Here is a 12,108-nt window from a genome sequence, read left to right on the forward strand (position 1 = left end):
CTTAAAAGGTCACTGATGTCACTGTTTGCGCCGCCTAACGACATCACGTGACGTCCACCCACTTTCACTAACTCCACCCAATGTGTCCACCCACTTCCAGCCAGCACGGTTCAGCGCGGTTGTAGTCGAAATGCAACCCCAACAGCCCCACTCAGCTCGACTCAGCCCAACTCAGCACGGCACGGCTCAGCCCAACTCAGCCGCGTTGGTAGTGGAAAAGCCCCAAAAGTGTGAAATATAGAAGAAAATTTTAAAATGATTGGAGAATGTTTTGCTTCCTCGGGTGCGCACAGTGCGCAGACCACATCTGCTGAAGTATACTTGAGCCTTTTAGTATAGTCATAGGAGTGCCATGCAAAGAATAAGAAAATTAATAAAAATAACATGAAAATAAATGAAAAAAAGAACCAGAAAATAAATAAAATGGAAAAAATGATAGTGTTAATGAACACTGAGGTAAAGACAATTTCCCATTCAAGCCAAAGGTTTACATTCAGATGGTTTTTATTTTGTTTCTATCTACTACAGAGGCTGAGAAATAAAGGTTTCAGAGAACATTGACAATTCTATCAAGTTTTTCAGAAAACCCTCAGGTTTTAGGAGGTTGTTTCAAACAATGCCTCACATCATAGAATTTTTTTTTTTTAGGAAGGTGCCTCAGATTGTCATCATCCATTTTCTTTTCTTCACTGATTGATCTCACACCGAATTTGGTACTCAGGAAGTGATCACATATCACATGCCATGTGCTTAGTACCAGTTTGTACACGATATCATGAAACTCATGTCGTCTACCTTCTTGCTACCCATTTTGCACTGGGGAAGTTCAGGTGCTACTCCCAGTGAATCAGTCTTGTGTTCTGTTTTAAGATCCTGTGTGACTGGTGCTTCATTTCCTTGGGATGATGGACAGCTTTGATTCCTCTTACTTTGATTCCTCTGGCAGTGATCTGAGGAATTGGAACTTGAACTTGCATCCATGACTGCAGAAGAAAAGATTTGAGCATTAGATTGTTTCATGGGGAGATCTGAATTTGAATGACCTGACATGCAATGTAGGATGGCAATATTCTAAGTTCAGAGGAAGTGTTAAAAAAAAAAAAAGGTTTGGGCCTCAGTTCTCCACAGAAGATTGTTCTCCAGAGATTTGAAATCTTTTCTGTAGATTGCACTACAATGTTCATTAATACGCACCCAAAGTTGTCTACAGGTGCTGCCCATATATTGTAATCTGCATGGACAGTATAATAAACAATGTTAACTGAGCTACAGTGCCTTGCAAAAGTATTCATCCCCCTTGGTGTTTGTCCTGTTTTGTTGCATTACAAGCTAGAATTAAAATGGATTTTTGGAGGGTTTGCACCATTCGATTTACACAACATGCCTACAATTTTAAAGGTGCACATTTTTTATTTTTTATTGTGACAAACAATTATTAAGGTAAAAAAACAGAAATCTGGAGTGTGCACAAGTATTCACCCCCTTTCGTATGAAACCTCTAAATAAGAGCTGGTCCAACCAATTCACTTAATAAGTCTCATAATTAGTTGATTAAGATCCACCTGTGTACAATCAAAATGTCACATGATGTCTGTATAAACCAACCTGTTCTGGAAGGATCCTGACTCTACAACACTACTAAGCAAGTAACATGAAAACCATGGAGCCTCCAAACAGGTCAGAGACAAAGTTTTGGATAAGTATAGATCAGGGTTGGGTCATAAAAAATATCCCAGGGAGTACCATTAAATCCATTATAGCAAAATGGAAAGAATATGGCACCACTACAAACCTGACAAAAGAAGGCCTTGCCCACCAAAACTCTCAGACCGGGCAAGGAGGGCATTAATCAGAGATGCAACAAAGACACCAACAATAATGCTAAGGGAGCTGCAAAGATCTTTATGGAAGATTCCATAAACCTGCAGGGCTTTATGGAAGAGTGGCCAGAAAAAAGCCATTGCTGAAGAAAACATGTTTGCAGCTTGCCCAACAGCGTGTGGCAGACTCCCCAAACACATGGAAGAAGAATCTCTGGTCAAATTAGACTAAAATTGAACTTTTTGGCCATCATGGGAAATGCCATGTGTGGCACAAACCCAACACCCTGAGAACACCATCCCTACAATGAAGCATGGTGTTGGCAGCATCATGCTATGGGGATGTTTCTCATCTGCAGGGACAGGAAAGCTGGTCAGGACTGAAAGAAAGATGGATGGCACTAAATACAGGGCAATTCTGGAGGAAAACCTGTTTGAGTCAGCCAGAGGTTTGAGACTGGGACGAAGGTTCATGTTCCAGCAGGACAATGACCCTAAACATACTGCTAAAGCTACACTGGAGTGGTTTAAAAGGGAAACATTTAAATGTCTTGGAATGGCCTAATCAAAGCCCAGACCTCAATCCAATTGAGAATCTGTGGCATAACTTGAAGATTGCTGTACACCAACGCAACCCATCTAACTTGGAGTTGGAGCAGTTTTGCCTTGAGGAATGGAAAAAATCCCAGTGGCTAGATGTGTTAAGCTAATAGAGACATACCCCAAGAGACTTGCAGCTGTAATTTCAGCAAAAGGTGGCTCTACAAAGTATTGACTTTTTTTTTTTTTTGGGGGGGGATACTTATGCACACTCCAGATTTGTTTTTTCATCTTACTGTGTCACAATAAAAACAAACAAACAAAAAAAACATGCACCTTTAAAGTGGTAGGGATGTTGTGTAAATCAAATGGTGCTAACACCCCCCCCCCAAAAAAAAATCCATCTCAATTCCAGCTTGTAATGCAACAAAACAGGACAAACACTAAGGGGGATGAATACTTTTGCAAGGCACTGTACATGGTATGAATTTCTTGATCTTATAATTTTTTCAGGTAATAAAACTAGCAAAATTGTCAGTCTTGTGGATGTCATTACAAGATGCACTATTACAACAAAAAATCTTGGAGCAACATTCCCTAGGGTATTTAGAATGATGAATGATCAAAAGTATCTGCGTATACCAAAATATTTTTCAAATTATGAGACCAAGCATACACAGATAAAGGTGGATTAAAAAAAAAGTTTTTTGTACATCTAGTGTCAATTTGAAGAACATGCCAACATTGTTTGATGATTCTTTTAATACAACGACTAAAATGAGTACAAGTACTGCAACAAACCAGAGGGGATCCATTATCAAGAGTGTTTCACATTATTAATCGTGGCTTATCTTACAGCCTCATCCAAGCAATTTTTAAAAATATCCCATCATATAATTTTTTGGATTCTAATAGAAAATCCTTGTCTCAATGACATATACGTCCTACACATAAGAATTGGCTATATGGTAACCCCTTTTTTGCTTGATTTTGAATGAAAACTAGATGCATGTTAAAAAAAATCAGTGCTTTTCCTATAAAGAGTAGTATAGAACATATTAGCATCACATACTACCCATGTGTCAAGAAAATATGAGACCTGTCATACTCAAGGCTAAATTTGTTAGAGTACACTTAATTATTCATGTACTGACAAGTTTTGTAGTTGTAATTCCGTCACGTTCCAAATCAAGAATAATCAATCAAATAAACATTTGAATAATATGTTACTCGAAAAAGGATTATTGGAATACATGTTTATCTTCAATAAATCCCATACAGAAATTTACATAAATCAGGTGTGAAATGTTGCACCCATGGCCAAACCATGAATCTGAAGGAAATAATGATTTATCAAAAGAAAATTTCTGGTTAACACTAGAGCTTGGCAATTTTTATTTAAAAATAAATAAATAAAATAAAAATAAATCAGTAGGTGGAAAATTATCATTGCAGGAGCCTTAAAAGAAATGTAAAGCTGTCAGCCTAACCTCGTTAAGTTATATTGGTGTAAAGACTAATGACATCCATTGTAACCAACAATATATTCTCATTGTCCAAATGAGAGTTGAGATATTTGGTCAATAAAAGTCACTGGTATCTCTCAGATAGGAAGGTAAACGTCCAATGAGAGGTGTAATATGCTCATTGACAAATTTAGATAAAAGGGTCAAAGAACCAATACAAGCCACAATAGGATCACCTGGAGTTTATTTATCAAAAGGCTTGTGTTTTTTAGGTAACATGTACCCGACAAGAATAGTCGAGGTTTCAGTAACAAAAAACCTCATCTCATCCCATTCTCATTATCTCTAGCTGCTTTATCCTGTTCGACAGGGTTGCAGGCAAGCTGGAGCCTATCCCAGCTGACTATGGGTGAAAGGCGGGGTACACCCTGGAAAAGTCGTCAGGTCATCACAGGGCTGACACATAGACACAGACAACCATTCACACTCACATTCACACCTACGGTCAATTTAGAGTCACCAGTTAACCTAACCTGCATGTCTTTGGACTGTGGGGGAAACTGGAGCACCCGGAGGAAACCCACACGGACATGGGAAGAACATGCAAACTCTGCACAGAAAGGCCCTTGCCGGCCACGGGGCTCGAACCCGGACCTTCTTGCTGTGAGGCGACAGCGCTAACCACTACACCACCGTGCCGCCCCCAAAAAACAACCTCTCAAAGATATTGCAATTCAAAACATATTCACAAAGGCATCAATTTCCCTTTGAAATGAGATAGTTGGTTTAATATTTAAATATTGGCTGCTGAAATTTGATTGGCCATTTAGTGGCCATTTTGGTGAGCCAGCCAACTGGCACTTTAGGAGATTTGGGTAAACATGGACAAGTCCAAGTACACCAAATTTCAGATTTTTAGCTTAAGTGGTTCTCAAGATAGGGACATGTCAGTTATTGTGCCCCCTATGGATCAAATTTCACAAATTTTGGTGTGCCTCCAAAAAAATGTATTGAGAGTGAGGATCATTACATCACAAGATATTGGCCGTACAGTCATTATGGGCCATACCTTCAAATTTGATTGAAAACTTTGAAACGGACACTTGGATGAAAATTCAACAAATTGACAAAACTTTGGCAGTATGGTCTGTAGATGATATATACCAAATTATGTGAGAATCTGATGAATGGCCTCTGAGGAGTTCATTTTACTTTAACTTTTTTTTTTAAATGATGGGAAAATTTGTGAGACGGAAACTGCTGCTATTATGGGTGCATTAGATTCTGGAGTGTCCAAGAAATCAGTGGAAAATTTCTTCTGTTTCTTTTTCTATGAGCAAAAAATAAAAAATAAAAAATACTTCTTATAGTGCCCCCCTACAGCCAGATAGAGGTAATTACACTTTTGTGAGATCTCTCCTAGCTCAGGAACATGTACACCAAGTTTGGTGTCTTTACAACTTATATTTATTCTGCCCACATGCTTTCATGAAAGAAAAATGGCAATATGATGGAAAAATAAAATCTTACAAAAGCAATAGGGTTCCAGCAGTTTCTCTGCTTGGACCAATAATCACAACAACAACAACAACAACAACAACGAGACCATCAATGATAGCATAGAGCACTCTGGCCCCGTCTAGTCCCAAGGGAACGATCTAAAGCGGGCCACCTTGCGCAATCAATGTTGCAAGCTATATACACCCTAGGAATACCTACCTATTTGGCAGAAAGAATCCAAAACAGTGAGGGATTGACTGGGAAGAAGCGATTTTTGTTAAACTACTCATTAAGGCTTAATTAGTCCATAACTTCATTAATAATTGTAATTAAGGAAATTTGGGTAGAAATTATATGCATCCTAGGTACACCTACCGTCATGTCAGAAAGAATTAAAAATCAGTGAAGAATTTAGGGAGAAGCAGCGATGTGTGTGGAAACTACTTGTTAGGGCTTAATTACTCCATATCTTCATTATTAATTGCAATTATGCAAATTTGGGTAGAAGTTAAATGCACCCCAGGCACCTTCCTGCCAAAAAGAAAAGGGGGGGAGAAAAAAAATCGGTGCAGAATTGACAGAGAAGAAGCAATTTTCATGAAAGGAGGACGCCGCCGGACGGACGACACATGATGGCATAAGCTTACTGCCTGTCAGCCAGATGAGCTAATAATCCTTACAAATGCTGTAGGGTTCCAGCTGCTTACTGCTTGGACCCCTAATGAGGCTCTGTACTTACAGTACATATCCATTTTTAATTTCTCAAAAGATACTAATCACAATGCAGTTGACAGTTTTAATTAAAGAAAAGCTCCAAACTTTGGTGGCTTGACTTTTTTACCCATAACTACACATGTAAACATACAAGAATTCCATATAAATGTACACGTAGCCTGTGTGCAAGGCTGTTAGGGTGCTAATGGTAGCTGAGGTGTGAAATATACCCCCCCACACACACACTTTTTTTTCACCGTCTCTAACTCACGGTGTTTCCAAGCAGAAAATGTGCCACTGCTGCAGTAACATACTTTGTGGTGTGGTGCTTATGCACAGGGTGTGTGCGTGTGCTGTAGTGTTGTAGCTGTGTGCTTGTCATTCAGCTTCCAGCTGCAGTCACCATCAGCTTCACGAGCGAAAAGAGGGGCCGAATGTGTAAGCCCTCTCCTGATTTTTTTTTTATGGCTGCCACACCAAGACTCTCACAGTCCCTCCTCGTGACGCACCACGGGTAACGCAGAACTGTGAGGGATCTCGGAGCAGGTCTGAACCCCAGAGGTACAGTGTGCAGGCCCACCGGCGTGTGTACACACCCTGGCACTGTCCAATCAGCCCCCTGCTGCCTTGTAGGGTATGCCATTAGAGGCAAAGGCTAGGAGAAGGAGACTCCTAAATCAAACCCACCTGCTGCCTTGTAGGTTGTGCGTCCTTATGCAAAGGCTAGAGGAGTAAACCCCGAATGACAAATCAGGATACGATGGACTCTTCAGCTCAGTCTAGCAACCATCCTAGGAGGAGGAAGCTCCAAAGCCAAGTCCCAGTAACTGCAAGCTACTGTGAGGGCAGTCCTCAGAAGGAGGATCCTGGCCAGCTGCTGCGCCACCACCCAGTGGATGCACGTTTCAGCTCCCGTACCTGTATCCACTACTGAGTGTCTGGAAGAGAGGGTGACGCTGGGATTGCACACCCCACCGCCACTTTAATTCATCACTGTGCCAGCAATTCTCCCTGCCATTTCATCTTCATCCTTCATTTTCAAGTCCTACAGCAAGGGACAAGTGGCGACAGAGGCAGGGAGAGGATGCTCCTGGGAGCCTCTAGTCACGAATCCACATGTATCGCGGTCATGGTGTGATGGTCATCCAGGGAACGACCCGGAACAACGTCCCTAATCGTATCCTGCCAGGACGACAAGGTAGCCCTATTCAGGGATAGCACTGCCTTCTCCCACCAGAGAGGGGGGTATAAAAGAGCCCCCAAACAAAGCTTGTTCCACCTCGACTTGGCCGTTGACCGTGACGGTCTGGTCATCCATTCCTGCGGTAGAAACAGAAGCATGACAAAATCAATCAATCAATCAATCAATCAATCAATCAATCTGGCAGCATGGAATGTCCGCACGCTGCAAGACAATGCAAACAACCTGGGACGAAGAACAACCATCGTGGCACAAGAACTTCTGCGCTACAATATAGCCATTGCTGCTTTGAGTGAAACTCATCTACCAGGAAGCTCACAACTCACTGAACACGGAGCTGGATACACCTTCTTTTGCTCTGGAAGATCTGAAAATGAACCAAGGCAAGCTGGTGTTGGCTTCGCCATCAAGAATTGCTATCTCAAGCTCTTGGACTCAGTACCACATGGAAGAGTGAACGAGTGGCTGATGATGCTTCGCCTAAACCTTGATAGTGGTTATGTTACCATAATCAGCGTCTATGCACTCACCATGGCTCACACCGATGAGACGAAAGAGCAGTTCTACAAGGACCTAGACAATCTCATCCAAGCCACCCCTCACTCTGACAAAGCTTGTCCTACTTGGAGATTTCAACACCCATGTTGACAGAGACCACATAGCCTGAGACAAAGTCATCGGTCACCATGGCACCGGTAAAGAAAACTCCAACGGCACACTCCTCCTAACCATTTACTCACAATGCCAATTGACTATCACCAACACACTTCCAAAAGTGCACTGCGAAAAAGACTACCTGGATGCACCCTCGCTCAGGGCATTGGCACCAAATAGACTTCGCCATAGTCCGCCAGAGGGATGTCAGAAGTTCACCTCACCACAGCCATGATGGGCTTGACCTACCTCTCTGACCATCGCCTCCTCCACACCCGTGTAGCCTTCTCCTTCAAGCCACCATGACGCAGGGTCTGCTCAGCACCAACCGAGAAGCTGGACGTTCGCAAACTCTCCTCCCATTCAGTGCCCCTCCAACTTCATGAGAAGACAAACACATTCAACATCAGCACTGAAGGACCATCAGTGGAGGAACATTGGAGGACACCAAGAGACACTATTCATCAGTCTGCAGAGGAAGTACTGGGTTTTGCGAAACGCTCACACCATGACTGGTTTGATGAAAATGACACCACCATCCGCAACCTCCTGGATCGTCTTCACCAAGCTCACATCAGCTACATCACAGAGAAGACATCACAAAGAAAGAAAGACACGTACCTCAGACTGAAAAGAGAAGCACAAACTGTACTGAGAAAGATCGTTGGTGGCAAAACCAAACTGCTGATCTAGAAGCAGCCTCTGACAAGAAAGACACCAAGGCCTTTTACGACAGACTGAAAGCAGTGTATGGACCTACCTCCTGAGGTAGCACACCACTATACACAGCTGATGGACAAACCCTCATCAAAGACCAAGCTCGCATACTTTCTCGATGGGCTGAACACTTCAACGGAGTCTTGAATTGTGTCAGCCATCTCAGACGATGCTGTCTCACAACTTCCCCAGAGACCCATGCATCAAGAACTCAACAACCCTCCCACAGTAGCTGAAACATCAAACATCAAGGCCATCAAACAGCTCTCTAAAGGAAAAGCGGCCAGCGCTGATGGGATACCAGTAGAAATCTACAAGAGTGGAGGAGACCGCTTAGCAACTAAGCTGTGTGACCTGTTCAGTTCAATCTGGGAGGAAGAGTCTGTCCCACAAGACTTCAAGGATGCACTTATTGTGCACCTCTACAAGAATAAGGGAAACAGACACAGCTGTGATAACCACAGAGGCATATCACTCCTCTCCATAGCTGGTAAGATACTTCCGAAAATCATCATCAAATCGCCTCACCAACCCCATTGCCAGTGAAGTCATCCCAGAGAGCCAATGTGAGTTTCGTGCCTCGTGAAGCACAACAGACATGCTCTTCTCAGCCAGCCGAGTGCAATAAAAGTGTGTAGAACAAAACAGAGAACTGTTCATGGTTTTTGTAGACCTGACAAAAGCCTTCAACTCCATCAGCCGAGAAGGCCTCTGGAAAGTTCTCACCAAATCTGGATGTCCAGCACGAGTCACCAATATCATTCAATCCTTCCACGAAGGCATGGTTGGTCATGTAATCGATGACGGCTTGGTCTCAGCTCCCTTTGAAGTCAGCAATGGCACCAAACAAGGATGCGTCATGGCTCCTTTGCTATTCAGCATTGTCTTCTCTGCCATGCTGCACGTTGCTTTCAGCGAGTGTGACACAGGAGTGATGATTTGCTTCAGGAGCGATGGAAGCATCTTCAACTTAAGGAGACTCAAGGCAAAAACTAGAACCTCTTCCATGTTACTCCGTGAATTACTGTATGCAAACGATTGTGCTCTGATTGCCAATTCCTTCGAAGATGCTCAGTACATCATTGACACCTTCTCAAGAGCATGCACCCAATTTGGACTCACAGTCAGCATCAACAAGACCAAAGTGCTGCACCAACTAGGACCTGGATCACCTCCTTCTACTCAAACCATCACTGTGAATGGAGAACCACTGAAGTCCGTGGAGAAATTTTGCTACCTTGGAGGAATCCTAGCACAGAATGCAAAGACAGATGACGAGATCACCGCACGCATCAGCAAAGCTAGCTCTTCTTATGGTCATCTCCAGCACCGCCTTTGGTCAGATAGCAGCATTATGACTGAGCACAAAAATTCAAGTGTACAGGACAGTGGTTCTATGCACATTACTATACGGCTGTGAAACGTGGACACAATACCGATGCCACATAAAGAGGCTGGAGCAATTTCACCAGTGCTACCTTCGCAAGATCTGCAACTTGACATGGAAGGACAAGGTCCCGAACACCACCGTTTTAGAGCATTGTAACATCACAAGTGTGGAGGCCTTCATCACCTGAGCCCAACTGCGATGGTCAGGACACGTCACGCGCATGGGAGAGGAGCGAATTCCAAAGGCCCTTATGTTTGGGGAACTGGCATTAGGCAGCCGATCCCAAGGAGGACAACGCAAGCACTATAAAGATGTCCTGAAAGCCACCCTGAAGGCCTACAACATCGATCCTTCATCTTGGGAGAGGAAGGCCCAAGACCGTGCCCAGAGGTACAAGATCTGCCAAGATGGCTGCAAAACCTTTGAAGAAAAGAAGACTACCAGGCTGATACAGAAACGCCTGCGAAAGCATCATGCTGCTGCTGCCCCCGCCCTTCAACCCATCACCCCCACACCATCATTTCATCTGCGATGACTGCCAACGCGTGTCCGCTTCGCGCATTGGACTCCTCAGCCATCGCAGGCATAGTCACTAAATGACTGGGAGAATGAGATTCGTCGTCTGCAACAACTCGGTCCACCAATGTACTTTGAACAGATGTTGAGCTAATGCATCAAACCTACCTACCCAATTCATACATTCGGTAGCGTCGGCTTTCAACACATCCCTGCCCCTTCTTGGGGGAAAATAATTGCCATAGTGTAAAACAGCTATACAAATCCAATAAAAACCACAAGTATTTTTCAAATCTACTTCCATTAGTTTGGAAAGCTGAAAACCCATATTCTGTTTGTGATGGGTTTTCCATGCCGGTCTTGAGAATAATTATAGCAGTTGACAATACAGCAAGTATTCACCACTCTGTTGTGTTTTTAAGTGGAATAATATATGTACCAGCACAACGCTACCACCACTACGATTACTACTTGGACTCTACTATAGCTTCAGTGTTCAAAAATCCCACAATGCCTTGTTTTACTCACTTTGGCTGACATCACAGTCCCATTCTCTACCCTACACAGTGGCCAGAGGTGTTCTATCTGGACATCTATTTGTACTTTAGTGAGCAAATTACCACTGAAGTATTTTCAGTCCTGTTGTAGAAATAGTATAGTAGCTAACAACAGCATTGTGCTCTGATAACTGATCTAGCTACATTATAGCCTATACGGGTGATAAGTGGCTGAAAAGCACAATTTGACACTTCAGTCTCTAGGCAGCAGGGCATTTATAAGTCCCACTGCTATCTAACTGCTTCCTTCAGGCCAAGCCAACGTCACCTCCCAGTGGTGCAACCTGGGGTTCTCAGCCTTATGGCTAGGTAGCTAGCAAAGCTCTGGCTAAGGGTGAGGTTCCTGACAGAAACCTCCAGGCATATGGGGCTCATCTGGCCTGCCCTGCATCAAGTCTGCTTCGGTCACTTTGGGCGTCGCCGACAGGGTGCTATGAAGTACCTCCCTAAAGGGTGTTCCCTCAGACGCAGTAGCAGGGTCCAGCCATCCACTGCAACCAAGTCTGTTTGTTTGATTGTCTCAACTTGTCTTGCCATTGGATTAAAATTTTGCTTGGCCAAGTATGTGAAGCAGTCACTGTGCACCGGTTGCCTCCCCCTGATCTTCTCATGCAGTTTTTTTTTTCCCTACCCAGCATCACACTACGCCCACCATTACAGCAATGCATCACACTCCACATCATCCTCAAAGTCCTGTGACAATAGGAAAGTGGTGAAACAGCAGGTGAAGATGACACTGAGAGCTGACAGTCATGAGTCCACACACAGGTGACCTAAGCATGATGGTTACCTTGTGGTGAATTGGGACAACACCACAGTCTGGCAGCTACTCTGACAATTGACCAGCCCAATTTATGCACCCCAATTCGGGAAGAAGACTAGAAAAGGTCTCAAACAATTCCTGTCCTAAACATTCCACCCAGCCTGCCACAACTGGTGGATTGTCTCCCCATGTGGCTGAAACAGATACAAATCACAACAACATAAACTCCAAAGTAACACTTAAAGTGGCAATGTGGAACATCCGAACATT

General features: G+C 43.5%; 1 long non-coding RNA gene across 2 annotated transcripts in view; it reads right to left on the minus strand.

Moving 5' to 3' along the window:
• Positions 1-486: 486 nt before the first annotated feature.
• The window catches only part of LOC132884977 (uncharacterized), a 30,922-nt gene continuing 19,300 nt past the window's right edge, over positions 487-12,108 (minus strand). For both annotated transcript variants that reach the window (XR_009654520.1, XR_009654521.1), the window contains one exon: positions 487-983. This is a non-coding gene — a long non-coding RNA (uncharacterized LOC132884977). The remainder of the gene's footprint in view (positions 984-12,108) is intronic.

Source organism: Neoarius graeffei, chromosome 4 (genome assembly GCF_027579695.1).
Source record: "Neoarius graeffei isolate fNeoGra1 chromosome 4, fNeoGra1.pri, whole genome shotgun sequence".
Taxonomy (NCBI): Eukaryota; Metazoa; Chordata; class Actinopteri; order Siluriformes; family Ariidae; genus Neoarius; species Neoarius graeffei.